Genomic DNA, 14,301 nt, shown 5'->3' with positions numbered 1-14,301 from the left:
CACCTCACTTGTGTCCTTCACACAGAGCAGCTTTAATTTTTAGCACTCCCTGCTTATCGCTTGATCTCAGACCATGCTCTATTACTTAATCTAACACGTCTGTCCGCTTCAAGGGGGGTCATCAGACGTGCTGGATAACACCACGTGTGGGGCAGGTGGTCTCTTTATATCCACGCCTGTCCGTGCACGTGTCGGCTGTGAGCAGCCACACGTGGTGCAGGGGACATCAGGGTCCTCCCCGTGGCCAGCAATACCTGTGCATCAAGGTGGGACCTCAGCACCACGTCTTTCCCAAAACCGCTGGGACCTTCGCAAGGAGAAGGGTAGGTGGGCAGAGCCAACCGCTCGGGCAGCGGCAAAAGGAGACCGATGCTGCTGGACGTGCATTTATGGATGGATATCGCCGGCAATTATGATAATGGCTGGGATATCCAAACTTGACGTCTTCCTCATGGATGATGAATAAGCTGTCTGACTCTTGTTCATTTTTTATTCAAAACTTCAATGCTGGCTAATCCGGAGCTCCCGGTACTAAATGCTAATGAGAAATGCGCTGTCTGACTCCCATACTTAATAGCAAAGCAACTCCCGGGATCAAGGGGGTTAAGTATTGAAATTGTCTCCTACATTAAATAATTAGTAGACAAACAGATTGACTTCTCAAGCCATCACTGGCCCCATCTGTTTCCTGCACATTTGCTCCCTCTCTCTTTGCTTGATCAGATAATTGGGTAGGGCTTCACCGAGTGGCACTTTCCTTTATTTGGGCAGTTGCAGCGTGTCAGGAGGGGAAATAACGATGATGTGGCTCTAATTGAGGCTGGCTGCGAAGCCAGAGCGCGAGCACGCTGCAAGTAGCTGGTGGCAGTAAAGCTGCGGTGGGACAGCTGGCGTTGGCTCCTGGGTTTGGTCCGAGGGCTGGGGCGGGAGGTAATTAGGCAAACGATGCAAGGGGCGAGGGAAGCGGTTGGGCTCGGTTTGAATCTTTGCTGGAAGAAGGTGTGAGCCCGAATCTCTGTGCGTGGGTACACATGTGCACGGACACGCGCTTGGAGAGAGAGAGCAAGGGCAGAAACCCCGGGGGAAATAATCCTGGCGTGCCTCAGTCCAGCGTACGCTGAAGTGGCATGAAATGCCAACTCCATGGCCCAACCAGAAGGGAATGCTTTAAAAAGGCCATTTGTTGCACCAAAATGTTTTTGTAAATGTTTCAAACAGGGGGTTGAAAGCTTTTTATTCTTTTATTTCCTTTTCGGTGCTAACGCTTGAAGGTTTCCTGTAATTGCTTCCCTGTTTTTACTGCTCTGTGGCTTTTCTGAAATATTTTTGTTTTAATTACAATATTGATTTAGATACAATGCTAAGACGACCCCTGAAAAAAAGTAAATGAAAAGCAATTACTAGAGAGTGCTCTAATGGAAAGGAGCCTCATGTGGGGAATCAGCCCAGACCTCAGCAGTTATTATTATTTATAGAGCCCTGGAAACGAGCACTTGGCCAGCCTGGCATGAAGAGTTATAGATGGGCAGGCTGTTTCCATCAATAAAACAGGCGTTCGCCCAGCGCCTGCAGGCAGGGACCTGCTGGTGGTCGCCATCCCGGGTCTGGCTCTGTCCCAACATCCAGTTCCTGCAGGAAGGCTGCCCGTGCCACTCCTCTGTGTGCCTGGAGCAGCGTTTGCACCCAAATGAGCCCCAAACCACCCGGTAAAGCCTCGGCGTTGGCAGAGCACGATGGGTCCCAGCCCGTGGGGGGTCAGGAACGTGCCCGGTAAGGGCAGAGCATCCAGGTTCATGCCACCAAAGGCAATTTGAGCACAAAGCCACGTAAGCAACCTTTTTGTGGTGTGTTTTGTTTTGCCTTTTTTTTTTTTTTATTTTAAAGACTCTCCCATAAGGCTGTTGCCATGACAGATCACTATTCAGCCAGAATGCTGTGCGAGGGTGATGTGGGCTGGGAAAGAAAGGCAGGCGTTGAGAGAGGAGGTGAACGTTATCTTGTCAAGGTAATAAAAGAAATGAACCTGAGGCATGCCATAAAGAGGAAGTTGACTTTTTCCTAAAACATGTAAGACGTATTGCTGGGAAAACTCTATTAAGGATTTTAAAAGGTGAAAACCTTTTATCCAGTTGACTCTTGAGAAAGGTTCCTTGGCACCGAATAGATAAATAGAGGCTTTTGCCCTTAGCTATTCTAGCATGAAAGGAAAGTCTTATGAATACTTGCCAGATTAATGAGACAGAGGACTCATAAATATGTCAGAAAAACACAATAGTGGGAGATGAAATAGATGCCTCCTTGGGATGCAAATTAATATTCACGAGGCTGAGGGCTTTGCCAGAGGTCATCCCCCCCAGGGTGGGCTGTGCCTGCTGCCCCACGCCAGGGCTCAGCCTGGAGGGAGGAGCTCGTCCATCCTCTGATGAAGGTTTCACCTTGCTGGGGCTTGGCTGGGGCAGGCAGAGGAGATGGCCTTTGCTGTCCCTCCACGGTGGCAGGGCTCGGCCATCCCACGTCAGCGGGGTGCCGTGCAGCTGGGTTTCATGTCTGCTGTAAAAATCCGCTCTTTGTGGCGTGTGGATTGGGATGTTCACAGTTTGCCTAGGTAGGAGCAAGTCCAGGCTGTGGAATAAAGATCAGCAGCTCCCTTGGTGTGTTCCCAAAAGGCACTGTAGCCTGTAGTGGACCACAGTCATGGTCCAGCATCCTACACCAGCCAGGTAGGGTCACCTCTTGTAGGAGTTGGCAAAACATTATCTGCTGCAGCTCCTCTGCTGCACCAGGCACCTCTGCAGAGCGTGGCCGGGGCTGTGGGGTGCTCTGCTTGAAGCGAGGAGTCGCTGAGAGGTGTGGGGTGAAGAAGGGAGTGGGAGACGATGCCCCCTGTGCTTGCTTGGTGAATGGTTGCAGAGAGGCTGCTTTTCTTGGGAAAATTATGTTTTTCTCCTGGCTCTTTTCCTCTCACGGTTTGCCCAAGGTGTTCAAACCGCGCTGCGGCAGGTGACCCCCGCAGTGACAACTCCCCCGGGCTGCTCCTGCCAATGCCTGGGAGCTGCTCGCCCCAGGGGCCAGTGGCTCCACGTATTCGGGATGGGAAAGAGAGACGAGGAGCTACCCCGGGCTCGGCAGCTATTTCTCCTGTGGGTTGCACAGAAACCATGTTGTTTCTTGCTGACAAATGCCCACAGGCTTGTACCAGGGGCGATCCTGCTCGGGATCCCGTGCGCGTCCCTTCCTGCCTCCGCATCCCCCAGAAAACACCCAGCATCGGGGGCAGGGACTAACAGCGACATTAGCCTCATAAATACAAAATCAGGGCCGCTGGGAGGAAAGCGATCCTACCAGACGTTGCGTGTATGACGTGGCGAGGTACTTCATGTCGTACAAGTGAGGCAGAGCCGTGGAGCCGGTGCGGGAGCGCTGCCTGTACCAGGGAGCAGCCCCGCAGCGAGGGCTGCGCGCAGGTGGGTCACGCTCTGCCATGGCCACTCTGAGGTTATAGAAAGGTGTTTAACGGCGTCAGGCTGGATTTTTCAAGTGCGGGTTGAAAGCGATGCTCACTGCTGGCCCGAGGTTTGTGGGCATCTCGCCTCCTTGCACCCGCCGTGCAAGCCTGTAGCTGGGGGGATGGGCGTGCAGGGTCAGCTCTGCCCTTGCGTTCGTCCTCCCGCCGGCCTCTGTGTGCTCCAGGGATTTTTGGGAAACCCCCTGAGGATGTCAAGTCGCTGCATGGCAAAACAGAAGGAGTCCCTCCAGCGGTCACTGCGGTCCTCTCTGGGGGCAGGGGGTGGGCAGGGGGGGATGCGGCCGAGCACGAGGTGCAGGGACAATCTGTGCCATGGGCAGGGCGAGCTGGGTGAAGGCTCCTGAGGGCTTGGGGAAGGTCGTCCCTGGTAGAAACAGCCCCGCGTGTAGGTGTTTAATAGGACTATCACATCGAGCGGCACTGCATTAATCGTCATGGTAACACGGCAGCGGTAAACAGTCTGAAATCATCCCGGAAAATATCACGCCAGTGTTCACATCGGCCCTAATACGAATTAACGACCGAGCTGGCAATGACTCACTGTAGCATAAGCCGCAGCCACAGTATCGCAGAAGTCCCCCGAAGGGTAATTGCAGAGGGTGCCAGCCCGGGAGTGAGCCCTGCACCCCCAGAGAGCGGGATTTGCTCAGTGCTGTCCCGCACAGGCATCCCCTTGCCTGCAGGCAGCTTTGGAAAAGCTGGAGTAAAGCAGCTGGAAATACCTGGAGCAGAGCATCACCTGCCTCGCAGGAGGGGATGCGGGATGCGGGCAGAGCCTCGGGGCTGCGGCAGGACCTGTCACTGGGCTGCTCGGGTAGCCTTGTCCCCCTCAGTGCCACTCATCGTCACTCAGCATCTCATTAAGGTGTTTTCCACAGCAAAATTGGCCCTTTCCAGTGCAGCGGCTAAACTAGCAGCTCACTGTGGAGTTCAGCCCACGGCCGGGCTTCACCAGCCTGTGCCTCCAGTGGCAACCCCAAAGGATTTACACCGTAAAACCTCCTTCCTAGCACGCTGTCTGGATTTCACCCTGGTCCCCAGGTGGATGACAGACCATCACATGCAGTTTCCCCCTCCGTTGGACCCAGTGAGTCTGTGCCACCTCCCTGGCACGTTGCATTAGGGTGCCTGAGCATCCTGCCCCCGAGCAGCATCCTGCCCCCCAGCCACCGGCAAGCAAGAGCAGCAGCTGAAATATGTCCTCAAGCACGGCGTGTGCTGCTGGTCCCCAAACCCACCTCCCTCAGGGATATCCCTAAGCTCTCCAGAGATGTAAGCCTTGGCAGAAAGCGTTACACAGGCGTTCGAGGTGTCCTGGAGGAGAGCATCTCTGCAAGCCCCCCTGACGGATGCTCACAGTTGACCACAGCTTCACCAAATCGGTGGCTCAAGTCTTTTGCCATCTTTAAAACATTGCTGCCTGAGGCCAACACCTGCCCTGGCAGGTGCACGGAGAGTGTATCCCAGAATTGCTGGCAAGGGGGAGATGGGGGGGTCTGTGGGGAGTGGGGTACAGGCACAGGGAGCTCCGTGCAGGGTGGGAGGTCACAAGGACACAGGGGTCGTGCCCGGGTGAGCAATTTCATCAAGTGCTGCCGGCAAAATAGGGAGAAGAGAGGCCTGGAAATTTGTGATTGGAGTCTAAAGGAAGGTGTTGGGCCCCAAGCATCCCCCCGGGCCCTTTTGTCATGCAGTGCTAATCCCAGCTCTGTTCCCTGCATGGGGGGCGATGATGGTTGCAATCCACAGCCAAGCCTTTCACTTGTCCCCTTGGCTCTCTACAGAACCCTCCAGACATCCCTGGAGGCCACAGAGCACCGAGGATGCTCGTGACACCTGCGACTGCCTCCAGATCTAACTCCTTTCAGCCTAAATCACCGCAGCCAGGAGCTGAGCTCTCAGTCCTCAAGTTCAGACTGTCAGATCTCATTCCCCACTGAAAAAAGGGTACCAAAAGGGCAGCCTCCGGCTCCGTGGGCAGGTATTTCGGGTCTCAGGGCTGCCTGGGTGCAAGCGTGCCGGGTGTGTGCTGGAAGGGCTGCCCCAACCACAGCTTGAGCTGGGGCCGGACAAGGAGCATTTTGCTTTTCCTGTCATGTTTAATCCCTCTTGGTCCAATAAATGCATGTGTCGGTTTGCCTGCTGCATCCTGCCGTGCTCTCTGCCTCTTTTCTGTGTTCTGGGTACTCCGAAAGGTGCTGCATTAATGATCGCAATATAGTCACGATAGCTGTGTCACCTGGATGGCAGAGGGCTGGCTCTGGGACCTTTCCGTAAAGCCTGCAGAGGTACCAAACTCCTGTAGTGTGGCATCTTCTTAAGATCAGCTCCGCCACGGATGCAGGATGGCACCCACTGCATCCCTGCCATGGTGGTGCTCGCCCCCAAAGGAGCATCTCGCTCACACAGAGAGGGGAAACACCTGTAACGTGCTGGCAGATGCTGTCACCGTGCGGGGCCTTTCCATGATGTCAGGCACTGTGTTTGTCATCGTCATGGAAACAAGGAGCCAGTAGTAAACAACGGGAACCATCCCCGAGGAGCACCCTGCCAGGCAGGGCTGTGCAGCAGGACTGGCCACCGGGGAGGAGATGGCTCGAGGGATCGCTGGACCTAGCCAGAAAACATCCCAGCAGCTTCCCTCCAAGTAAATTTCTGGTCCTGCTGAGGGAGAAGCGAGGAAGGATGGGGACCACCACGGCCCCGGCCTCAGTGTCACCTCGCCACGCAACAGCTCACCTGGGCTCAGCTGGGGGAGCCACCAGTGCAGCCCGAAGGCTACCTCATCCCTTCCCACTGAGTCCAGAAGATGGGACCCAGAGCCAATTTTGGCCAAGATGTGCTGCAGGTGATGCGACACACTGTGAGAAAACAGCAAGCGATTCCCCTGCAGCAGCTGTGCTGTGTACTGCAGGTCTCGTTCCCAGAGCCGCTGTACAGGGATGCAGTTGGGTGCGTGTCCCTGTGGCCACCGGCCAGCCCCAGGAGCCTGCTGTGCCACCAACCATGTGGCCATGAATCCTAAAGCCTCAGTAGTGGGGCAAGGTGCGTGCAAAACACAACTTCTTCGGGTCAGCCGCAGTTTCTGGGAGGGAAAGGCCCATGAAACCTCCTTCAAGTGTAAAGGGACGCTTTGTGCCGTCGGCGAGTGGAGGGGGACCAGTAACACCCTCTCCCGCAGCACAGCCCGGGACTGCGGGTCCCCATCAGGGTGTCATGGGCAGGGTCACCACCTCCATCAGGGCTTTTGTGCCGTGTCTTGTTTTCAGCGTTTCAGAAACCTGCTGGTTTCCTGATGCCTTCCACGGGGTTTTGGGGTGGAAGGGAAGGACATCTTCCCCATCAGGCACCTGGACTGCTCTGCACCATGGCCGAGAGCTATCGGTGCTCGCGCTACACCTCAGGCTTTGTGCCCATGAGCCCACCAGTCCGGTGCAAGGCAAGGTTTCTTTCAGAAAGCCTTTTTCCACATCAGTTTTTAGTATTTGTCGTTTCATTAAGACCCCAATTCTCCTGCTTGCCCCTCTTAACTTCTCTTACTGAGTTTCTTCGTGCTGTAATTTCAGAGGCAGTTTCAAGGTTAGAGCAAACTCCTCACGCTGCAGTGACTGCAGCTCTCCAGGGAAAGGTTAAAGGATGCAAATTGTTGACAGAGGGCTTTTCAATTTAGCATGCAAAGATCTGATGGTTGAAAGGTGAAGCTAAACAAATCCAGGGTAACAGGACGGGTGATCAGCAATTGGAACAATTTGCCAAGGCTCATGATGGATTCTCCTTCACTGATGATTTTAAAATTAAGATTGGATGCTTTTCTAAATGATGTGGTCATGTTCAAAAAGCATTAATTAGGGGAAACGCTTCAGAGGAGTTCAGACTGGTCCCACCTATGAAGCCATGAGTCCTGCATCCCTTTTCCATATCTCCTCTTTCTCAGCCTTGATCATGTAATTGCACGGTCCATGGGGCTGCCACGGGCCACCTGGCAGAGACTTGTGGGATGCTTTTGGGCGGCCCGGAGTGGCCCCAGCCAGCTCCTTCACCCCGCCCCCCCCACTCGTGACTGTAGTCACCGCAGCAGCGCAGGCTGAGCCCACCGCAGAGCTGCCCCCGGCACGGTGCTTCGCCCAGCTCCCTCCTGCCTCGCCGATGCCCTTCGTTGCCAAAGCCTCCGGGAACGGTGGCCCTTCTGGGCAGGGCGAGAGCTTTGGGAGGCTACCGTGCTTATCAGCGGCATCTCCCCTCTGCTCAGAGCTGCCCCAGCCATCCCTCCATTGTCAAATGATGGATGGCATCTCTGCCCTCTCACGGACCGATCCCACATTTCATTAAGTATAAAGCCAGCAGAAAATACCAACTTTTCCCTCTGTGAATATTACTGTATGGGAGCACAGTACAGAACATTTTGGCTCAGTGGCACCAGCTCCTCCCTGCGAGCAGATACTCGATGCTACAAGGAAACGGTGGAGTATTTAAGTTATTTTTATTGCTTAATGTTTTCAGCGCACGGTCTCCAGAATGACTGTCCTCTTCCCTGCTCTGTAACTCGGATGTGCCTCTTGGGTTCATTTAAACTGTTTGCCTTGCTCTCATTTCCTTTTTTTTTTATTTTCTACTGGAATTTAGTGCCCAGCTGACAGATCTTGCAACCAGCATCCAGTCCTCCATCCTTCCAGCAGCGCACGTAGTGCTGCCTCCAGCCTCACAGCACGCCGGGTAGCCCTGCCCAGACCAGGGCCACCTTTACAGGGGGTAAATATGTTCCCCCTGGTTTCTCACTTATATTTTGTGGCTTTTCTACCTGCACGAGTGCCTGGTGATGTCTCTGGCTTCTTAGCAGTGGTGAGCACTGGTTCTCCATGCTTGAAAATCAGCGGCGCAACCAGCATCTTGTTGCCATTAAGTGTCATTCTTATTTATTAGCATTAATTGCAATTGTGCTCATCGTACTTCTTTATTACTTGGGTACAATATGGGCATCAGCTTCCAGCTGTCCACTGAGACCGCGAAGCAGTTCAGCCTCTCCTGCAAGTGTGCGCCAATTGAGCACAGCCAGGGAGTGAGAGTCTCTATATATTTTCATCATTCTCTTGCTTTTCATTTAATTTAGAGCTGTGTCCTTCATAATGTTCAAACAAACCACTGTGTAGCTGTCTTGGGCATTCAGATCTAAGAATCTTCGTTTTGTGGCGTGTGTATGGAAAGAAAGTAATAAATGTCTCCTAGCTTAATGGTCTAAAAGTCTTTCTTGCTGTGCAAAAAAACTCAGCATCCCAAAATCCATTTTCATTTATAACATTATGAGTAATTCTACTGGCAGCAGTTTTTCCTTCCCATATATATTTATTAGAGGGAGAAATTCCCTATCCTAAAATAATGTTCTTGCTTGGATCAAATAGTTTTCAAACTCTGACTCCATGCTTAACCCTTTCATTTCTTTGCATGTGCTGTTTGATCACACACCGTGTGGGCTGGAGTGTTCCAGCAGAAAAGGTGACACGCAGGAACGCAGAGAGCAGCCTCAGCAGATGACAGAGAAGCAGACAGAGGCAGTGCTCAGAAAACAAAATCAGAGCAGCTTCAGAACGAGAGGTGCCATTTTTGCGCAAGCAGGAAGCCACAGGGACTAGCACCCCTTTCCCCAAAGAACAGAGATCTTCTGCCCATGCTCCTCAATTAATGACCATCGAGTTGTAATTAGGGTATTGCCATCTGCACGCAGACACCCTGAGGTCACCTGGGCTGCTGAGGGACATGGGTGGGTGTCCCAGCCCAGCTAAGGGGACTCTTGCTGGGTGGGCCGAAGGTATCTCTGAGCTTTTATGGACCTCAACGTGGCGGTAATCGTACAATGGTTCATAGCTTCTTCTCAATGTGGTGATAATTGCGCAACGGTTCATAGCTCCTAAGACCAAGTCACCTGTGGAGGGGCCACATCCCAGCTAAGTTTGAAGGTAAGGAGGCCTTGAGAGGAGGGGATCCCCCTGTTTTCTGATAAAATATTCCTGTAGCATCTATTTCTGGCAATGTGGGAAGGAGAGGGAGAGAGGTCCGTGCTGCCTGGGAGGAGGAGGAGGATGATGAGGCCACCATGGACGGGGCTAGAGACCTCAAATCTCGGTCCGCTCTGACCATTTGTTGGTGACTGGGGGCACTGTCTCCTGATGAGCAGGGTATTTTTCATCATGTCGGTGACAAATGGCTCTCGGTTGAGTAGAAAAATGGTTTATTGATTACCTAGCAGAGGTGCACGTGGGGATTGTGCCACTAACGAACTGTGCTTGTTCTGCCAGCTGCTCTCTGCAGGGGCTGCTGGGGAGAGACAGGGGACTTGGCCAAATGTGGCCTCTTCCTCCTGTGGCCATGGGTCCTGCAAAATAGAGAATGGGGTGCAGCGGAGCTTAGGGGAGCCTCATCCTGCTCCTCTCTCTGGCTCCCTTCTGGGGCTTGCTAAGCAGCGACAGATCGCTGTCCCCAAGGCAGGGCACCGCCTGGTCTCCAGGGACTATCGGTGACAATCACCAACATGTGGCAGGACCATCTCTGCAGGTTGCCTCTTGGCAGTCAGTCCCTCTGCGTTCCCGTGTCTCTCCTTTCCATGCCCGCCCAGTCTGAACCCAGCTCTGGCAGAGCGCTCTAATGCTCGGTTTCAGGCAGGCAGCAGTCCTGCTGAACTTGGCTGGTCTATTCAAACCAGACGTGTCTGGGTGCTGTAGGGTAGGAAGCCACACCAGGTATCTGACCTGCCTGGGAGGATGGCAGTTGTGAAGGATTTCTCCCTACTCAGAGCTTCATTGCTGGAAAAAAACAGCCCAGTAACTTTGTTTTCCTTTTTTTTTTTTTTTTCATCTTTAGCCTCTGTGTGTCTACCCACAGCACACCTTGAGCAAGTTGAGCATAATTAATCACAGTTTGCTTCCTCATGTTCGCATGGGATTCCTAATCCGCAGTAAATCCTTTGGGGAACAGATGCAATTATGAAAGAAACGCTTATTAAAAAGAACTATATGTGCCATAAAAAAATGTCAGGACAATTGTCCTTTAGTTGTTTGTAATGTTGCCAGCTGTAATATACGATCCTAGTGCTACATCCCAGCTGTCTACGTCCCCTGGTACGGTGTGCTTCGGCACTGGCTTGTGCTGGATTTCGTGTGCAGCTGCGCAGAGCCCCCAGATTTCAGCTGTTCTTCCTTCTCTCTCCATCCTGCTCGCACCTATTCTTAACTCATCCAGCAAAAGCCTGTCACAGCCACGAACCTCCTGTAGCAAACGCTATATTTGATCTCTCCTGACTGAAATGGATGATGAGCTGCTTGGAATTAATATCTTCTGCATGTGTCAATGTGACCAGCCACTGGAAGAAGATATATTTGACAGTGATTTGTTGGTTTGGCTGGCTTGGCGGAAGAAAGACCACAGCAACTGAGCTGCAAATGCATACCGCACTTTTCCATCTTTTTCTGTTTTCTTGCTTGGTAAGGAGTGAAGGAGGAGGTTACAACCAACATCCGTGTGTTGGGGCCTTGTTCAACAGTCCTGAGGTGGCATTAACCCCCCGAGGACAGTGAGTCTAAGGAAATGAGAACTCTGGGGTTGTGCTCTTGGAGTTGGCTAATCAGTTTTTCACTCGGTGGCTCAGCTTTTCACCCACTTCTGTAAAGACTTTGAAGGAGCAGCCAAACAAATACAGACACAGAGGTCTCCAGGGAAGCTCTTTAACAGCACAGTGGGGTAGCCCGTGACTGAAGCCAAATAATTCTTGTGCACAGGATGGTGTCAGAACAGGGAGCGACTTGTCTCGGAAGAAGAAACAGGAAAAGGGAGATGGTTTTGCTCTATGTATTAGGGATGTGCACGCTTGCTGCAAGTGCCAGAGAATAAGGGGACGTGAGACCTACCGAAAAACCATGAGCAGTTAGTAAGTATGGTCATGTATCTTGAGGCTACTGACCTATGTGTCTTAAGGTGAAGCAAGTCTTTTTGTGGGCAAATAGAACCATCCAAACCTTAGGAAACAGAAGGACAGGAGATGCAGCAGGAGGCTGTCTCAGTTCAGCTCTAGCTCATCACTGACCTTTGGCAGAGGAGGAAAGACTGCAAGGACTAAAAGCCAGGTCACATTCCCGACGGCATGTTGGGTGGCATGAGGAGGCAGGGACGAAACCAGACAGCTCAGGGTGAGAAATGCTGTGCAATCAGCAGGGACTATAAACGATAACAAGGATCAGTTGCAGATAAGTAAAGTATTTTCAAACTGACCAAAGCCAGAACTTTATCCTCAGTCAAGGAACAGGCAGAAACCATCTCAGGGCTGTTACAACGCTCCAGGAGATTGGCAGAGGCAAAGGCGAAATCTGTATTTACAGAGAGGTAAAAGGAGGAGGCATGGAGAATTGTTATTAGCATTGTAATCTAACTGGTTTGAATTCAGTTCTCAGAAAAATATAATTTCTAAATACAAAAAAACCCCAACACCACCCCCCCAATAAGAAAAAACACACACGTGTCAAGCCAATCTGATTTCCCTATGTGATGAGACTAAATATTTTGGATTGAGAAGAAGCCAGAGATGTCAGATGTCTTGGCTTTGCTAGGATTTTGCTGTGTTTCATATGATATTCCTTTTAACAAGGTTGGTAAGCAGGTCTCCATAAAACTACTGTGGGAGAGGTGCAAAACATGGTTGGAAACCAGACAAGAGAAGTTAATGATTTGCTGTCAAACGAAAGGATGGATTGAGTGACTTTCTGCAGGAATCCATCCTTGATCTAACAGGAGTCAGTATTTTCCATAGCGATCTAAATGATGGAATATTCTCTGTTCAGTCTGCAGAGGTTCAAGATGGGAATTAGTGCTGCAATTGCAGAGAAGGAGATTTCTAATCTTGTAACAGTAAGGACAATTAAGCACTGGGATGTTTTGCCTGGGGAGGCTATGGAGTTTCTATCATGAGAAGTGTTTAAGAAGAGTTTGGCGAAATGTCTCTCGGGAATAATCCAGAGCTAACCCTACATTGAAGCAGGGCCAACGCTTGAGGTCCGTTCCAGCCCTGTTTCCTGTGATTCTGCATCATTCCAAAAGCAGTGTGGCATCTCCTATGACTTTCAGGGAAAAGTATGAAAAATACCACAAAAATCTGAAAATATGTGATGACTTTAGAAATAAAGCCTTGTGCTTTTGGTTACCAAAATCTCAATATATTAACCCAGTTCTCCAGACAAGTGGCAGAAATCGAGTAGCCTGGCTTTTAAGCCTTGTTGTCTGGAGATCTGCCGGAGCTCTTGCTGGCTTCCTCCACCCTGCATTTGGAAAGCCCGGGTGGTAAAGGTCTTACCTCTGTGGAAAGGCGTTGGATTTCTAAAACTGAGATACGAACGAGGGTATTTCTATGCAACAGGAATGAAATTTTTTTTTCCCATCGACTCCTCTGGCAAAGACAGCTGGGCATTTGGAGCGATGGTGTTTGAAATGCAAAACGCACCTCATTGGAGAGTTGTTTCGTGCAATTCATCTTCAGAGTACACTCTTACTGCTTGTTTGCAATGTGCAGCTATAAACCATGCTTTCTGAAAGTGCTCCGGCTGGCTCAGCGGTGAGGAAGAGGGGAAGGATGGTAATATCAGACATTTCAATCCCCACTGCAGCCTACTTTGCTCAAAGCAAGATGACTTGCAAACATCTAACACAAATGAGGAAGATGAATCGTATGCAAGGTCAGGCGCAATGCCAGGAAACTGATAGAGGCAAAAGCAGTTAATTGCTTTAGATTCCAACAACCCCAAAACGTGCCCTGTGTACAGACATCCATTCCTCGCACGGCAGTGGACCTCACCATCCAAACCAGCAAACAGAACAGGCAACGGAGGTGCTTGTCATGATTTTTAATGTCAAAATTAGATTCACTGTTGCCTTATGGTCTCTGTAATTACTAGGCATCACTCATCATTTTTCCCAGCTCAAGGGATACTCTGGTATTGACCTCACTGGGAAGATATAAATACATTACTGAATGGAAATATCACCGTTTACTATTGTGGAAAGGTCTACATCATAGCTCAAAGGAGTCTGAAACCTTTATCTCAGTGTACCTACAGCAGAGGAGAATGCCTGATACTGTTGATACGATGGCAAACCGCTGCTACTAAGGTCTTATCTTAGAGGAGAAAAACCTATTACAGGTTATTAAAGGAGAGCAACAATAGCAAACCACAAGCTTCGAAGGAACTTGCTACAGTCAAACAGCTAAAAATAAGATGCTAGGCTAGCACAGATCTGCCAGCGATGGAGGTGGCCTCACTGGTCCCAAGCTGGTTGGGCCACAAAATCTCTTGGGAGCGTGGCAGGACTGCAGAGAGCCACAGAAGACAAAAGAATATTATTTCCCGTGAATGTGATGAGCACCAAAAGCAGCAGAGGCCAGCAAGATGCTCTTGTGAAGCCTTGCATGGAGCATCGTGGTGGCAAGGTGCTCTTGTGAAGCTGCGTGTGGAGCATTGTGGTGGACATTCATCTCGGTGGTTCACTCCTGAGGCTGCCTGTGAGAGACAAGTGGCTTTCCGGCTTGTGTTTGTCACTCCAGAGCCTGCGATGGGGATACTCTGCTGTGCCTCCCAGCTGGTGGCTGCCCTGTGAGACACCCCATGGGTCTGGCGGTGCTGCCTGAACTGGGCCTCCCTCCTGTCTGCTAGGGACAGGGGTCCCTTGGGGACCATCTCCTTCTTGAAGAACGAGGTCGTTGCAAAGGCGGGGTGTGCCACGGAGTGCCAGCTCTCACCCGG

This window comes from Grus americana, chromosome 14, assembly GCF_028858705.1.
Source record: "Grus americana isolate bGruAme1 chromosome 14, bGruAme1.mat, whole genome shotgun sequence".
In the NCBI taxonomy this organism is placed as follows: Eukaryota; Metazoa; Chordata; class Aves; order Gruiformes; family Gruidae; genus Grus; species Grus americana.
Note: the sequence above shows the minus strand (reverse complement) of the source record.